The following is an 18,987-nucleotide window of genomic DNA, read 5'->3' as shown; positions in this document are numbered from 1 at the left end:
GTATCAGTTTCTTACTCTGCTGTAAGAAGCTGCCACAAATGTAGCAGCTTCAAGCAACTGAACTTTCTCCTCTTCCCATTCGGGCAGTCTGGAATGGGCTGTCAGATCTGTGCTCCTTCTGAGGCTGCACAGGACACCCCACCTGCCAGACCACGGTTGCCTTGCTGTGCTCTCTACTTCTTGCACAGCTTTTCCTCTGACTGGTCCTTCTTTCCAAGACCTGGGGAATTCTGTCCACGTGGTAACCTAGCAGTCACATTCGGCACGGTGTCGTGCTGGGATACAACAGGAGCGAAAGGGGGCAGCCAGCTGGGTAGTCCCAGCTCAAAAACTCATTAGGAGTTTGCACCAGTCCGACCTCGTGGGAGCTGCAGATCTGTGTCATCCAGAGGGCAGGTTTGTCTGCCTCAGTGGCTCTGAGGGGAAGGTCCTCAATTCTGTGGTGGGGACTCGTCCGACATTCACAACCTGAACTGAAGGAGAGACCACAGATAAGACATTTGGCCAATGTGTGCAGAGGACCCACCTGCTAAAGCAGAGAACTAAAAATGTCAGTGCGTTTGCATCCCATGGTCCTGATGGGGCAACACGAACCCAGAGGTCAGGGCTCTTCACTGTGGGGCCCTGGTCTCCTCCCATATTGAGTAAAGCCTCCCAAATGCTTAAGGGAAGTTCCTTGTTTGTGTATCCTGCATATTGGGCGTTAACAGCTTAGATGCAAGAATGTAGACATTGGGTAGCGAAATTCTGCCCTCCGGGGCTCCGCCATTGTGCTGTAAGCCTGTATTTAAGGTTTCCTCCCTCTTTCAATAAACGGCATTCGGCATTCTGCTGTGGCGAATGACTCGCTGTCTCTTGTCTCTTATTTTTTAATCCACAGCCCCTCGATCGGACATGGTGAATGGGGTGGTGGTAGCGCGGGCGCTACCGCAACACTTCACATCAGCCGATGATGCAAGCTCCAGAGAGATGCTCACACCTCAGAACTGTACCCCACAGAGTTCAGTGTGCACCCTCCTCCCATGGGCTGTGACAATAAGCAAACTGATCACTGGGTCTCAAGTGGAGCCTGAGACTGTATTTCTTACTCATTTCCAGGAGGATGCTGGCAGTTCTGCAGTACACTCTGGACAGCCATGGCTCCGTGGGTCTGTGCTCTGTGCAGTCACTTGGAGCCTCATCTTACTTACAAGGAATATGGGCATTGTTTTTATGCCCTGTGGTTTCCATTCCAAGTAACAACTCTTTAATCTGAAAACCCAACATGGTTATTTTGTATTTGGGTCCTGCACACTCTAACTCCGTGGCTCTCAACCTGGAGTTGCGACCCCTTTGGGGGATTGCATATCAGATATTTACATTATGATTTGTAAAAGTAGCAAAATTACAGTTGTGAAGTAGCAACAAAATAATTTCATGGTTGGGGGCCACCAACATGAGGAACTGTATTTAGGGTGACAGCATGAGGAAGGTTGAGAACCCCTGCTTTAACTGATCCTGCTTTAGTGTCAGAGCCAGGTGTGAATGGTGACTTCATCCTCAGCAATACACTGTGCTGGAAGGGCCTCAGCTCCCGTCTTTCTGCCCTTGATTATTGCACTGATTGTGTTGTTATTTTATCATCTTGATACAAAGTAGAATCACCTGGAAGGAGGGGACTTCAATTAGGAAATTGCCTCTATCCATTTGGCCTGTGTGAGTGTCTATGGGGCATTTTCTTGATTGATGATTGATACCTGAGGGCCTAGCCCAACGTGGATGGTGCCACCCCTAGACAGGTGGTCCTGGGTTGCTCAAGAAAGCAGGCTGAGCAAGCCTTAGGAAGCAAGCCAGTAAGCAGCACCCTTCCTTCAGTTCCTGCCTTCTGGTTCCTGCCTTCTGGTTCCTGCCTTCTGGTTCCTGCCTTGACCTCCTGCCCTCAGTGATGGAGTCTGACCTGAGAGTCAGAGATGAAACAAGCCCCTCCCTCTCCGATTTGGTTTTGGTCATAGTGTTTTATCCCGGCAATAGAAACTGAACTATGAACTAAGGTGAGTGGTCACTGCTGGGAGTTACAAGAGCTGTGGGCGACTTGAGATAACAAGTGGTTGCTGATGTCCCCTGCTCTCAAGCCACTCCCACAGCAACAATCACTGAGAGCTCATTTGTGCCCATGCTGTTGGACTGGTGTTACTATTTTTCCTCTTCTGTTCCTAGTAATCATTCTGCTGTCATCTCATTTAATTTATATAAAAGCTTTATGGTTGTTTGTGTTTGAATGATGATCTGGTGCCATTGGCTTCTTAAAGGAAATGGGGGTGAGTTTTTAGAGGGGAACTGTGTGGTCCTGAAGCCAGCCAGCCAGTCCCTCTAACAGTCTCAATTGTTTCAGAGATGCCACTCAGATCCTTCCCAGGGTGGCTGGCCATGTCATCAGACGTCATAACTTGCCCCCAGAAGCTTGCTGTCTACCTTACTGAGCTCTCTCTCTGGCCCAGGGGCTCAGAAGGTCCCAGAGTTTAGACAAGAAGCTGTAATCTGAAAGCAAAATCCTCAAGACAATGAAATAAAATAAGATACAGGAAAACAAGTGATAGAAAAGAAAAGAATAAAAGAAAGGTGTGTGGGACACGTTAATTTTTTTCCTGTATGAAACAAACACAGTATCAAACAATGAATGGGATTAGTGAAGCCGTACATTCAGAGTTTTAAGCAACACTATGTGAGTCCACACATTTTGCTACCATCTCACCTCCATTCTGATGTTCTAGCAGCTTCTCTAGAAAATACCATGTACACATCCCTGTGTAGTGCTGCCCCTGTATAGAGCACACCCCCTACTGATGCTGTTGTCTGGGCTGCTTGTGACATAAAACAAACCAAGAGGTCTCTGTGACCACCTGTGATGGTTCGTATTTTCTTGTCAACTCCACACAAGATCCAGTTATCTGGGTCAAAATACCTCCATCAGACTGATCTATAGACACGTCTATAGAGGCATTTTCTTGATTGATGATTGATGTGCGAAAGTCCACCCCACTGTGGGTAGTGTCACCCCTGGGTTTTATAAGGTGGTCCTGGGTTGTATAAGAAAGCAGGCTGAGCAGGCCATGGGGAGCAAGCCAGCAAGCAGAGTTCTTCCATGGCTCTACATCAGTTTCTGCCTCTGCTTCCCTCAGTGACAGACCGTGACATGGCAATGTAAGCCAAATGAACCCTTCCCTCCCCAGGTTGATTTTTGTCAGAATGTTTTAACACAGCAGCAGAAAACAAACTAGGAAACCCCTTGACCTGGTAGCTATTCTCCAGCCTCACACACGTTACAATTTACTGGGTCCCCTTGGGAACATTCACAGTGCCGGGTGGTGGCACCTCCAAAGGTCTTCTTTCAATTGGCTAGGGAAAGTCCAGATACCCATTGAGTGTAAGGGGTGGGCACATTATTAGCCGACAAGACCGATTTAACCTGAGCTGATCCATGATCACCAGTGCCTGACAATAGAGTCCAAAACGGGATTCACACTGTCTCAGTCCCAATCTCGGAGCCTTCCCTTACATGGCTGTGTGACCTTGGCAATTTATTTAACCTCTCTACGCAGCAGTTTCTTGATCCTTTGAAAGGGAGGGGGAGGGAGAAGTGAGAAGGCTGGGGGGGAGGTGGGGGAGAAGGGGGAGGGGGGTGCCTCCTTTGTAGACCGCTGGTGAGAATTAAATTAGTTTTATCAGCAGAGTGCTTCAAACAGTGCTGGGTGTGTGGCGAGCACCGTGCAAGCTTTTAATGATGAAATGTGCTTTACCGGCGGTGAGTCCTGTGTGAAGTGTGCGGAAGGCACACCATTATCTCAAGGTGTTTTGCTAATTACCCGGATTAAATGATTTAAGCAGTTTTCGAGGTTTTGCTTATTTTCTGCCTCTAATTTTGATGGTTTTCCTTTGAGCTGGTTTCTTTCTCTCCTTTTCAATTTGTCTATGTTGAAGGGGAGAGGCGGGGAGGTTGTCAGAGTTTCTTTGAACCTCCCCGAGCAAGCAGACTTTGTTGCCAGCAAGTCTGTCCAATTGGAGCTAATTAGCAAACATGTACTGTAGACTCCGGAGAAGTCAACTGCTCCCCAGCAGCAAGGCTGACGACGTCTGATCCGTGCGGGATAATCTCAGTGGAAGAAGCAATAGAAGGAATGTGTGGTTGCTCGGAACCCTCAGCATGGGCCGGGGAAACACCCCTTCACAGGTTTCTTCTGACCAGGGAACCTGCAGGGGAAGTTGGGCCCCTCCTGGCACCGACTGAACCAGACTCTTCGGGTGAGGCCAGCCGTTTGTGCTTTAACAGACGCTGCTGACATTTGAGACCCACTCTCTAGAAAATTCTCTGCAAATTAAAAATTAAACAGTTCTATTTTTTCCCCTAGTAAATTAAAGTAAGAGAAATGCCTGCTAGCAATTCCCACCAAACCCCTACCTTTAACCTTTGAAAATGTGTATTAAACAAAAACATAAACAAACAAGACAACGTTGGCATAAACCACAACTATTTTGATTGTAGTTGAAAATACCAGTTAATGATTCACTAGACTGGTGTGTTCAGAAGTGTGTAATTTGGTTAATTTGTTGTCCGTGGTACTTCAGGTTCTGTCAGAAGGGCCTAAGCACATATTTCTAACAGGCTGCCTCTTTCCCTGGGTTATGCACTTTTGTGCTTTATTACATTTTTTTCACCCTTCTAGCTGCCTTTATTGTTTTTGAGTGATTTATGACTGATCAACATAATGTCGTTATGTTTTATTGATTTGTTTCAATTTTCTTCAGGGTAGGAGATTTGAAATAGTCTCTCATAACCTTTTACCAAGTTGATTGACACTCATGTATTGTTAATAACTAAAACCAACTAGCAGTGCTATGAGATGGGGTTGCTTATTATGAGCTACTCACTGACATATATTTGATGTCTTTTTGCTTGAAAATTGTTTATAGTAAATAAAATAAAATTAAGTGGAATAATATGACAAAATAAGTAACTATAAGGTAAAAAATCTTACAGTATGTTTCAAATATAATATTATCTTTGCTTTCTTAGCAAAAGCTTCATAAAGTAAAAAAAATCATCTCAGGACACATGCCCAAACAACAGCTATTAACATTTATTGTTATTACATTTATTGTGTGGTGGTGGTAGTGGTGTGTGTGTATGTGTGTGTGTGTGTGTGTGTGTGTGTGTGTGTGTGTGTGTGTGTATGTGGTGTGTGGTGGGGGGGGTTGGTGTGTGTGTGTGTGTGTATGTGTGTGTGTTGGTGCATGTGCTGTAGGATGCATGTGGAGGTCAAAGGGCAAGTGCTCTATTCCAGCATGTGAGTGGTGGATGGAACTCAGATCTAGCTCAATGGCCCACGATTTGAGCTCTACTGCAGGGCCATCATGTCCCAGTTTCCTTGTAAAGAAAAGAAATTACTTAGTGGCAAGTGTTTGCTCGTCAATATCTTAATGATTTTGAAATGTATATAACAGTGATCCTCACATAAAAACCTACCATCACATTTTATATAAGTGATATCCAGATTGACATGCTGCACTCTTTTTGTTTAATGGTTTATATTAATGGGTTTCTTTTTGTTGCTTCATTATAAACCCTGGCCTGAGACATTAAAATATAGTACGTCTTGCATGTATCAAGAAACTGATCTTTGCGGTGTTCTGGGAAGGATAGTTTGATCACTTCTAAAAGATGCTGCGATTCTGAGTCAGTTGGTGGGGAGTGGGGCCCTAAAAAGCTTCTCTAACACCTTCTCAGGAGCTGCGGCTAGCCCAGAAAGCAAGCTCCAAGCCGTGCTGTGAAGAGGCAGAGGGTCCTCCTGAAGAGGAGCTCGCTAAGCCCACACTGGGGGAACTGGGTTTTGGGGGCAGAATTTGACAAACCATGCACCCTTCAGCTGGCATTCCTTTGTGGAGAGATACTGTCTTCCAGTTGTGTGGTGTCTTCCGGCTTCCTGAGCCCACTCACACAGCTCTACCAAGAAGTCTCAGGAGCCCAGCAGGGTAGGTATCAGCATCCATTTTCTCCTCCAAGAGGATGGAGACAGAAGGTTGCTTCTCATCTTCAGAGCTGCGCTGTCAGAGCTGTGACTCTGACTGGGATGGAAGCCGGCACCTCACGCTTCCTGAAAGTCTCGCAGGGCAGATGGCAGTGACACCCTTGCAAACGTTTATCATAAATTGAGACTTCAGAGTGAAAATAGAAGTATGCCTGACACAGCTGCGAACTTGTTTACCAGGAGCTGCCTCAGCATAGTCTGCCTGAATCTCATAGGCACACTAATCAGTCGGGTTTGATTCACTGATAATGTGGATTAAAGACAAAGGAACCTCCTAGACTTAGGTGCAAGTCACAGATATAGTTGTAAAGTGATGAGTATGGTTCTTTACTCTGGGGGACTCGTGTGTGAGGAGAAGAAGACGCTACATAAATAGACATTGGGGAATCAGTCAAGACAGGGACTGGAGTGGAAGAGGTCTTAAGAAAGACAAGTTCTCTTTCACATGCCTAGACACTGAAAAAATCCATGTTGTTGTTGTATTTTCTTTTACTCTTTTGGGGAGCCCACCACCCAGCTCCCAAATAAATCACACATGGAGGCTTATTCTTAATTATAAATGTTCGGCCTTAGCTTGGCTTGTTTCTTGTCAGCTTTTCTTAAATTATCACGTCTATCTTTGGCCTCTAGGGATTTTATCTTTCTCTTACTTCTGTATACCTTTCCTTTCCTTTTTACTCTATATCTAGCTGTGTAGCTGTGTGGCTGTGTGGCTGGGTGGTTGGCCCCTGAAGTCCTCCTCCTCTTGTTCTCTGGCTCCTTCTTCCTTGTTCTGAGATTTCTCCTTCTATTTATACTCTCTGCTTGCTAGCCCTATCTATCCTTTCTCCTGCCTTGCTATTGGCCATTCAGTTCTTTATTAGACCATCAGGTGTTTTAGACAGGCACAGTAACACAGCTTCACAGAATTAAATAACTGCAGCATAAACAAAAGTAGCACACCTTAAAATAATATTCCCCAACACCATGTAGAGCAAACTGATAGAGCACAGGCTTGGGGAATGGAGATCCTAGTTGGGGGTGGGGGGTGCTAGACACTTTAGCATCTTGATCAAGAGCCTGAGTTCTGGGCTGACAGGATGGCTTGGTGAGTAAAAGAGCTTGCTGATAAATCTTTTGAACTGAGTTCAATCCCCCCAGGACCCACATAGGAGAGAACTATCCTTCAACCACACACAAGATAGCACATATATGCACACGTGCATGCACACACACACACACACACACACACACACACACACTAAATAAAAATGTGATTTTTAAAAAACCAAAAAACTAGATTCCACAGGCAAATTCTTTGAGTATAAGGTCTGCCTCTGATACTTCTCTGCTGTGTGCCTTGTGCAGGACCAGCGTCCTTGTGAGCCAAACTCTTGTTTATCCCACTCGGTGTTTGGTGATGTGATGCTGATAGCTTGAATCAGGCCACAGTGGAGATGTTTATACCCTGAGAGGTGGCAGAGCCTAAGAAGCTGCGTTTCTCACACATTTCCACATAAACCTGTATAGAGCTGAGCATTTGCCATCCCCAAGACTATCTATCCTTCTGCCAGGTTGACCGCATTGGCTGAAATAGCAGGTCACGCACAGCCTTGATTTGCAGAGTGGCTGTGTAGAGACGAGGCCAGTCAAAGGGAAGTGCTGATTTTCCGTGTAGAAAAACATGGTTCTGGGATTGTGCTTGGGTCAGAACTCTGTAAGTCATGCATTCTGGGCAAATACCCTGTCTCCAGCCACACCACAGGCCTTACTCCTTGGGTGCCCCAGCCCCACTCATACAGGACTTGGGCAAGTTCACCTCGTCAATTGGTATCTGCATCTTATCATGGTCCATGGGGACATGAGATGGGGAGTTGGCTTTCTTTGTTTCCCACAGAAGCCATTGTCATCGCCTTTGATGTCCTGGAAATGTTCCCGATGATACTTCTAATGAAAGCATCCATGAGGACACGCTCAAAGTTTAAAGCAAACAAACAAAAAACTCATTTGGACCTTAGAGCACAGCCCAATTTTGTCCCAAGGTTCACAGTAAAGCAAACATCGTCAGTCAGCTGGGAGCTCCCCCGAGGTCACTCTGAGGTCTGTTCTTATTTCAATGGACGTTAACTCCTGCTTCAAAGTGGCTGCGATGGGCCAGGAATGGAGGTGCAAAACCTTTCCCTTCAAATTAGCCAAAGGAGGCTGAGACTGTGCAGAAAGCCAAGGAGTCAGCCTTGAGCAGGGGCGCTCTGATGTGTCCCCCCAACACTGCAGGAATCAGAAAGAATTTGCTGGCATGTCAGAACTAGAAGAGGACTTAAGTGCCATCATAATCCCCTCCTGCAGCAGATGAAGATAGGCTAGGCTGCTTGGAACCTGAAGTCGCCTGCCCAAGGGCACACAGCTGGTTGGAGTCTCCAGCAGGAGACTGGGGTCTTTCTCCCTTAACCGCTGTAGAGAGGATGCTAATCCATCTTGCAAACCCAAGGGTACCCACATCAAAGTCAATCCTCTCTGACCTCAGGGGTTATCTTTCATAAACATCTACTAATTGGTTTTGCCAACCTGAGACCTTTATGGTCTTTCCATCTAATTTCCCTTGTTCGATGCTTTTCTTCCTCTATAAAAACAGCCATCTTTCCTCACGGCCACACAGACACAGTCTCATGACACTTCCTTTCAGGTCCTCCCTCTCCTGAGGACATAAAGCTGTCAACTCAACCACTGACAGGAGCCAGGCAGACAGCTCTTTGGTCTCCTCCAAGGAGGAATCTTGGATGTCAAACAAGGTGGCTGTGGGAGCGAGAAGCTGGACAGGAGGGTGAGGTGCTGCGTGTTTGCCTTTCTTACAGGATGGGAGCCATATCAGAACGGATTTCCAACCCACTCCCTCCACCTCTTACTATGTGCAGTTCTGTGCTCCAAAAGACAATGGATGACCAGTTCCCACCCTCTTGTAGCAATTTTTAAAACAATCAGGAAACTGGTTTTCCATTCAGAAATGACTTTACATTGATATAAAACTGCTCAGTTCCCAGGAAATGAATACTGGGCTACACAGGCCTTTCTATCACTATGAGTTGGTTTCTTTTCTTCAGATGAATAAACATTATTATCACCTATTTTTAACCAAAGCAATGTGGACTTGTGTACAGGGCTGATGCTGGCTGTGATGTAACACAGCATTTGAATGCCCGTTACTATAGTGAGCACACTCAAAGCCAGAGGCTCTCCAACCTAAGCATATGCCAGACTCGTGGAGAACTTACTGAAATTCAGATTTCCTGAGGCCAATCCCCTGAATTTCTGAGGGCACACCTAAGAATACAACCTCTTAACAAGTGTCCAGGTGATGTTGCTACAGGCTGGGAGCACCACTTTGAGAATTGCTGTTCTCAGCACCAATGGACTTCAACAGTAGCAACTCCTTGCTTAGCAGTGAACTTGTGACTGAGCTACTTCATTCACGTGCAGGATGCACAGAACCCAGGATGTACTGCCCAGCTGCAGGTCATTCTGAATGGGACATGACCTTCTGCATTTAAATGCGGGCTGAAGCGGTGAGTGAGTTCTAGAGAACATTTTCCAGCCCAGCCTTGGCCCAGGGATTGGCAGTGAGAGCTGTGCTAGGGTTAGATTTGTGGATCAAAGAAGGGCTCTCATCTGTGAAGACTCCGTGGCAAGAGCCATGTTGTATTGCAGATCATTGGGTTTCTCTTCAAAGGAATGGCCTCCCAAGGAAGAGGAAGTTGGCTCCGAACTTGCCAGGGAATCTGCTACTTAAATATGCAGCATGAGAGACCGGAGAGCAGCACTACTTACACCATGGGCCATGCATCATAGCAGGAAATCTATGGGCCCCAGGAGCCAAAGACCCCAGCTTGTGGAATGATTCCACCCCTTTCCAGCCACATGACTTGCAGGAGTGAGTTTCCATCATCAAGCTTGTTATGCACAATGTGGGAACACATCATCAGCCAACGGGGTGGATGGCAGGCTAGAAGCATGTACGTATGAAGTTCACGCTGGAGGTGTTGGTCTGATATGACTCTTTCGGGACCAATCATGAAGTTTAAGATCATGAACAGGAAGTCAAGTGGCCATTGGTATGCAGCCTCCCATCTTGGGGTTTCTGCTGTTTGGTCCTTTGAGACTCTGCTAAGCCAGGGATTTTATTAGGCAAGGTTCTCTGGGGGAAACGGACCCAGTAGGGGTTTTATTGGACTGGCTCACACAGTCACAGAGGCTAAAAGGTCCACAATGGCAGTCTCTAGTCTGGTAGTGTAGCTCTGTCCAAGAAGCATGCTGGGGCTCTGGGAGGCCAAGGGCCACAAAGCCTGGAATCTGGTGTTGAAGAGAGACAACAGCAGAAGTTAGCTTTCCTGGAATGGAGAAGAGGTAGCACGGGAACAAGGACAACGGGGGGGGGTCAGGGGAGGCACACTTCTTTTTCTCTTCGTTTCACCATCTACACTTGTAACTGACTGGATGGTGCATTCAAGTCAAGGCTTCCCTGGAAACATGCTCAGGGGAATACCCAGGAATAACAACCGACCCGTTCTCCAGGTATCAGTCAGTGCAATAACATTGACACCCCAAATTAGCCATTGTAGAAGCTAAATCACCCACCATGTAGCTGGAAAAATGGGTTGCAAGAAAAGACCACACCTCATATGGCCTGAAACATCCTCAAAACCTGTTAATAGTCTAAAAGTACATGTTTCATACCTCTCGCTGGGTGATGGTGGCGCATGCCTTTAATCCCAGCACTCGGGAGGCAGAGGCAGGCGGATCTCTGTGAGTTTGAGGCCAGCCTGGTCTTCAGAGTGAGTTCCAGGACAGCGAGGACTACTTCACAGAGAAACCCTGTCTTGAAAAACCATATATATAGGTTTTTATATAATGGGCATCATGGCTAGAACAGCAAGCCAAGTGCTCACCTCTTGGACCACAAGTATGAAGCAGAGAGAATGAACTAAAGGTGGTGTGTGTCTTGAAACTCCACTCACAAACTTCCTCCAGCAAGGCCACACCTCTTAATCCTCCCTAAACAGTGCCATCAACTGGGGACTAAGTGTCCAAATGCCAAAGACTATGGGGGGGACATTTCATTCACACCACCACAGTGACCAGTGTATACTGAGGATTAGGAAGTTTGAGAAGACAAGGTCAGAGTCTTGTGTGTGAGCTGTCCTAAAGAACACCCTGGCAGAGGAGGATTGGACTTTCCTATTCTGTTTATATAGTCTCATAAAATACACATTGCGAATGGCTACTTAATGGATGCTTACCAGTGCAGATGCAAAGTAAAGAAGGAGTCTATAAGTGCTGAGCCGCTTGTGGTGATTGACAGCTATATTGAAAAACGTGTTTTTTTTTCCAACGCCTGCTCACTTGTTAGAAAGAAGTAGTAGATGGTATTATAAAATACTGACTTGCTGAAGAGGACTAAGGAATATGTTGTGGGAATGAACAATGGTAGGTTTGGGGGTTCTGTTTGTTGAGGGGTGTGTGTATGTATATATGGACTCTAAATTTCTGGAATGATAAGACCAGAAAGATACTTCCATGTTTCCTTGGTCATGATGTTTTATCATAGCAATAGAAAAATAACTTATACAGACACATAGGAGCAATATGTCAGAGGCCCAGAACTATAAGACACATCAGACAGTGATCCCCAGCTTAACATTTTAACCAGGATCCCTGGGATGCACAGAATTCCTTTAATCCTATATGCTACCGTAAGAGCTTAGGAGAAGGCAGGGTAAATGATAAAATACCCACTCTCTTTAAAAGCATAAATAAGTGTCCTTGCAGCATAGTTATTGCATTTCAATTGAAGTGAAAAGCAGAGTTCCCTAAAAGGTGGAGGGAAAGTGTCCTAACCTAGAGCATTCATCTCCTGGGGCAATAGGAAATATGCCTCAGTTATCTGTTGGTATGTACCACATCATCCAGCAACTCAGCAGATTGAGAAAGCAGTAAACATTTATTATATCATCAAGCAATCCCAAAACAGTTTAGCTGAATGATTTTAACTTCTATACAAAGTTACAGTCAAATTCAGGACCAGACCACGGTCACATGAAGGATTCTCTTCCCCAATGGCCACTGCATGTGGCTGTAAGAAGATCTCGTTTCCCCGCTGTGGTTGGCAGAAGGACTCACTTCCTTGCCATGCAGTTCTCCCCACAGGGCTGTTTGTTTTTCCTCATGTGTTCTGGATACCCTCAGAACAAGTAATCCAAGATGTCATAACAAGAGAATGCAAAGTCTTTTGCCTCTGAAATTACACTTGTGTCTTTTCTGCAATAACTTAATGGTTCCGTGGGTCAACTTCATTCAACTATCCAGCCTGAGACATCTGCACCAGAACATGAATATCAGGAGGTGATGACTAAGAGCCGCTGTGAGAGAAAAGTCTTGAGAAAATAACAAAATTCAAGGTCTATGCTGTAAACCCGCTACTCAGACTGCGGTAAAGAACGGCTCACAGAGAGCTAGATCCCTGCTTGCTTACTTAGGCATTAAAATTCCTCCAGCCAGAAAGGTGTGCTTGATTCTGTGTATGTAATGCCTTTCCAGAAGAGGAAGAGGGGCCATGATCAAATACACTGGGGGAAACAGTGGAAGAGCATTTGCATACTGCAAGTTCAAGGACGGAGGAATAGATGAGGCTATCGCAGTGGATAGGTTGAAAACCAAGAGGAAAAAGATCTTTTAGGCAGCTGAGCTGGTTGGTTTTCCCATGCTAGGAATGGAGACAAACATAACTGTGGAATTCTCACAGGTAAAAGGCCAAGAGAACATTATTTTGCAAAAACAACAAACAAACAAAACAAAACCAGACTTCTAATTCTGCAGAAACAGCATTAAAAGTGAGTGTGAAATAGGAATGCTTTCCAGACATTCCAAATACACAGGATATGGCCACAACTCAAGAAGTGAAGACAAAACAGTAAAAATGAGGATGCTGCAATTTGCAAGTCCTCTTCAAAATGCATGCTGAACTTTAACTACCCATGTGGGTGTGGTGCATGTATGTGCAGATGTGAGGACTTGCATGTGCAGGTGCGTATACATATGTGTGCGCATCTTTGTAGAGGCCTGAGGTAGGCACAGAATGACTTTCTCAATTACTTTCCACCTTATTTTTTTGAGGTAGAGTCTCTCACTGAACCTGGAGCTCATTGATATGGCTAGGTTGGCTGGCCAATGATCCCCAGAGATCTGTCTAATCTCTGTCTACAGTGCCCCTTCTGCCTCCCAAACATTTGGGCTAGAGATGTGCACCAACCCCCACTCAGGCTTTCTATGTAGATGCCAAAGATGTAAACTCAGATCCTCCTGCTTTCGTGGATGGGAACCATCTTTATAGTCCCTAATTGTCATTTTAGTAACATTAAGGGGTCAGTCTTTACAGAAGTGATCAGGCCATGAGAGTTCCGCCCACAGGAATGGAGTACTACCATTTCCTTTGAAGTGGGTTCAAAGGTCAAGAGATAAGCTCATTCCTTACATTGGTTGAGGTGGGCTTCCAAGTCCTCTCTCACCCCCTGAATGCCCACTACCCTACCCGCTAATGTCATGCAGCATGGAAACACCCCCACATGCTGCTCATATTCTTAGACTTCCCAGATTCTAGAGTCATGTGCAAAGAAACCCCATGTTTATGATTTACTCAGTATGAGGTGTTCTGTTAACACAACAGAAAACAAACTAAGACTATGGCTGATTATGAGTTACTTAATGATTTTTAAAGGAATTACACAAAATAAAAACAGTAACAAAATATAGTTTAAATCTACAGTTCAACAAAAGGTAAGTGAACAAAAAAAATAGTCTTCCATATATTCAGAACCCTGAACACATAACTATCAGGAGGCAAGAAGTTTAAAGACAATTTGAATTAGAGACTATATTTAAATCTGAATGCATGTGAACTTAAGGGATGCAGCTGAAATGTACACATAAATTAACGGTTTTAAATACACAGGAAATACTACTGGAAGCTGTGGGCACAGGATATAACTCCAGTCCCCAATAAAACAAAACAGACTAAACCACAAAAGTAGGAGGAACAGAACAACAGTCATCATAGACATGACGGAAATAGAAAATAAGAGCACAATGGAAAAGATCAGGCCTGGGGATGCAGTTCAGGGATAGAGAGCCCGCTGAGCATGCTAGGGGGCCCAAGGTCCAACCCTCAGCACTGAAAACAGAAGGGGGAAGAAAGGAAGGGAGGGAGAGAGGGGGAGGGAAGGTAGGAGAGGAAAAGAAACAAAAAAGTGAACATGCTTCTGGAAAAATCTGCTTTTCAAATGTGAACAGTAGTTTTGTTAAAGTCAGAAAGGATGATGTTTCTGTCTCTGTTTCTTTGGCTCAGGACTGCTTGAGCTCTTAGGAGCCACATTTTAAAAACATTTATTGAGTTTATAAGTATTTTCTTAATTTCCTCTGCAGTTACTTGGTTATTGGCATAGAGAAATACAACTAATTTGGGTATGTTGATTTTGCGTTCCACAGGTTTTTGAAATTCATTAATTATTTCTAACAGTTTTTATCCCACCGCCTCCCATCTCTGTGTGTGAAGTTCTCTGCATTTTCTATGTATGAAACCGGAGCATCTGCAATCATCTGCAAGCAGATATTAAAAAAATTTCCCTATTTGCTTTTTTACTCTATCAACAAGGGTGCTAAGTATGTCTAATGGTGAAATAGTCTCCTCAACAAACAGGATCCCGAAGTGTGGATGATCACGCCAACAAGAATTGTGGTGACCTTTTTTTATTTTCACTAGAAACAAGTTAAAATGGATGGAAGTTTTAACTTAAGATCTAAAATTCAGGGGCTGAAGAGATGGCTCAGTAAGTTAAGAGCACTTGTTGCTCTTAAAGAAGACCTGGGTTTGGTTCCCAGCACCCATACTGGGCAGCTCACAACCGCCTGTAACTCCAGTTCCAATGGAACTGGAACCGTCTTCTGGCTTCCATAATCAACTGACTATCCATGGTGAACATATATACAAGTAGGCACACACACATGCACACAAATAAATTCTTTTTTAAAATTTCAAAACTTTAAAATTCTTACAAGAAAGCCTAAAATTTAGTGTTGGTCTTAACAATGATTTCTTGGATATGACACTAAAATTAGAAATAAAACTCAAACATTGATGTTATGTACAGCCTTGTGGACTGAACCACTACTGGCTTCTTGGACCTTCCATTGATAGACAGCTATTGTTGGACTAGCTGGACCACAGTCTATTGGCCACTCTAATAAATCCTCTTTTTATAGATTCATTCTATGAGTTCTGTTCCTCTAGAGAACACTGACTAATAAAATAGGTAACTATAGAAAATTTTTAAGTAGTCATACTTGTCTACCCAGAAATTCTGTAAGAAATAATTTAGAATATTCACTGTCACAATGCTTACCATAGAAAAATATAAAAGATGGGCCCGTGAGACAGATCAGTGGGTAAAGGCATCTGCTGCCAAGCCTGTTGCCTGAGTTTGATCCTCAGAACTTACATGGTAAGAGGATAGAATAGACTGGCAAATTGTCTTCTGACTTCCACTGTGCTCTTGGCATGTGTGACCTCCACTGTGGCATGTGTAACTCTCCCCCCACTGGCAATTCCCACCACCATTGCATACAAAGGGAAAATGTAAAAGATATCTACATATTTCTTATTAGAAAAGTAGTTAAATCCATTATGTTACAATTCTGTAGGGCCATGAAAAAAAAGGAGGTTGACATTTATGAATATATATATTTATATTATATATTATAATATCATATGTTATATATGTATATTCCAAATATGGAAGAAAAGCCACTGAGGTGTATGCTGTATAGGTGTTTCTTCTTCTGAATTAAAACATTCCCTTCAGGAGGGAGAAAGGAATATCTCAAGACTCAGTAATTGACAAGACACAACATGTTCACAATGTTACATGGTTCACAAGACCTCATCTCCCCAAGATAATATGAGTAACAAATACTTGCTGGAAGATGGGTGACTCTTTAGTGGATCTGCCTGAAAGGTGGGCTGGGAGCTCCAGGGATTCTGTTTTTGTGTGCCATTACCCACAATCCTGCGGACCTTTGAGAAATGTGGCCTTCCTCAAGTCACCCATGATCCATACATGCTTCTGTAAGTAATTCTGATAAACTTAGTATGTCCCTAAACTAGACTTGGCTAGAATTATTCATTTACTTAATCATCACTGTCCTATCTGGAGGGAATGCTCATTTGCCCATGTCTGTCTAGCAGAGTGGCAGAATGCAATGGTACTCAGAAATGTGCCACGCATAACAAAAGGTAAGTTGAGAGGGGCATTTGGATGGCCCCTGTGATGGATGATAAGGTGTAGTACTAAGTGTGATCTATCTGAGCATGGAGCATCTATGAGAGCAATCCAGACATGGCTACCTTTATTCATATGGTACATGGTAAGGTGTCTTCTTCTTGCTGAAGTGCAGAACCACTCTTCCTTCTATGAATGATGAGACATGAAGTCAAGGATGAGCCAGCTGAGAATGGAGTGTCCTTTGAGGGAATCCAAGGGTAGCTGTTGGTCTAGTTTGCTTCCTATTGCCATAATAAAACACAGCTCAGAGAGGAAATGGTTCGTTTCAGCTTACAAATCACAGTTCATAGTCCAACACTGAGGGAATTCCAGCCAAGAACCCAAGGTAGGAACTTAGAGGCAGGAAATGAGGCAAGGCCATGGAGGAACACTGCTTACTGGCTTGCTCTCCATGGCTTGCTCAGCTGGCTTTCTTATACAACCTAGAACCACTGCTCAGGGGTGGTATTATCCACAGTGGGCTAGGCCCTCCCAAATCAATCATCAATAAAGAAAACACTCCACAGACAAGCCTAGAGGTCAATATGATGGAAGCATTTTCTCAGTTGAGACTCCCTCTTCTCGGGTGACACTACCTTATGTCAGATTGGCAAAGAAACTAACCTGTTCAATTGACGCCTTGTCACCTCAATACACAAACACATCACTCTGAAGCTAACAACCTTTCCATTCTTGTTTGTCGTCAAGATCTCATGTCACTACCATAGTATGAAAGAATAAAGTGTTTAAAGTCCTACAGTCTTTAAAAATTACAACATTTTAACAGTCCAAGGTCTCTTAACTGTGGAGTCCTGTAAAATAAAAAACAAATATTTCTTACTCCAAGAGGGAAGAAACAGGGCACAGTCACGGTCAAATAGAGGCTAAACCCACGTCCAGAAGTGTAAATATCTTAGTGTCTGAAGTCTGAACTCATGACCTTCTAGGCCCCAAAGGACTGGGGTGGTTCCATGTCTCCAGATTCGCCATCTGAGGCAAACACAGCTTCTCCTGCAGGCTCAAGTTGGTGCTACTCCACACCTGCCACTGTCATTGTTAGCCATCCCACAATCCTGGCATCTCCAGTATTCTGGTGTCTCCACTGATGCCGAGGCTGCACTTTCATCAATAGCCTCTCCTCGGGCTCTCCCACCCCACCTCATAGTGCCAAGCCTCAGCTTCTCTCCAGGACTCCTTCAGTTCTGTCATTCCCAGGATGCAAAACCCAATAATTCATGGGAGATGCTTACACATTACCAAGTTTAGCTGGAGATTGGAAAGGCAGCCTTGACCACTCTGGACCACAGCTTCTCTGACCCTGAAAAAATATTTCCCAGGATATTTTGCCTCAGTGATGTTGGTCTCTCATTCATGACAGCTGACTCTTCAGCCCCAGCTAACCAGAAACCACAGATCCTTCATTCAAATATATCACATGAATGGCCCTGACAGAGTCTTTGCTCCCCTCTGAAATTTCATAAGCCAGGCTGCCACTGTCAGCGTTTCTCACGACACTCTTATCTTCCGAACTCCAACAGAATAGTCCATTAAGTTTTGAGCATTCAAAAAATTTTTTCTGGTCTAAAATTCCCAAAATGTCTATAATCCTCCCCCAAAATATGGTCAGGTCTGTCAGAGAAAAAGCTACTCTCTGGAACCAATTTCTATTCTGGTTTGCTTTCTATTGCTGTAATAAGACATTGGCCAAAACAAACTTGGGGAGGAACGGATTTATTTCAGTTTGTAACTCCAATATCACAGGCCCACATTGAAGGACGTCGGGGAGGAACTTGAGGTAGGAACCTAGAGGAAGTGGAGACTGTGGAGGAATACTGCTTATTGGCTTGTTCAACGTGCCTTGTTTTCTTCTATCACCCAGGACTATCTGCCTGGAGATGGCACCACCAAAAAACCCACACCAATCATTAATCAAGAAAATGCCTCCCCAAAGACTCTTCTACAGACCAAGGGAAATGGAGGTGTTTTCTCAATTGAGGTTTCTTCTCCCTAGACCGCTGTAGTTTGAGTCAAGTTAACAAAAGCTAATCAGCATAGCTGCCTTCATCTATGTAATCTGGAGCGACATGTGTCCTTAACGAATGTGTCTGCCAAGTAACTGAGGCTGTCCCCCAAATGACTGAGAGGTTAGAGGATATACTGAATCCCTGAAAGTAGCACATACTGGGTAAGATCACAAATGCCAAATGCATCAAACACTTTGGCTGCAGGACCTTAGTAAGTCAGTGTAGGAATGAATTTGGGGGCTTCCTTCCAGGCTGTCTCTTGTAATGGTAGAAGGTTCTATCCAGGATGTTGGGGGAGGATTGTTGCCAATAGTCCTGCTCAGCTAGGGAATCTGCATTCATTATCAAAAAGCCAGGCAGAGATTGGGTCCAGTGGTGCACTAGAAACGTGGCTCAAGAGCGTCAAAAGCTCTGCCACAGTTAGCTCCGTAGGAAGTGACTCCTGCCCTGTACTGTAAGCAAAGACCAGTGGCTGGGTATGTGATGTCCCAGGGGAAAGGCTACTACTATTGTCTTGCCAAACAGAGGGGCTGTACCTGACAAATTACCTTCTGAACA

Source organism: Peromyscus californicus, unplaced genomic scaffold (genome assembly GCF_007827085.1).
Source record: "Peromyscus californicus insignis strain IS unplaced genomic scaffold, ASM782708v3 Scaffold_3__1_contigs__length_106647218, whole genome shotgun sequence".
Taxonomy (NCBI): Eukaryota; Metazoa; Chordata; class Mammalia; order Rodentia; family Cricetidae; genus Peromyscus; species Peromyscus californicus.
This window is presented reverse-complemented; position numbering follows the sequence as displayed.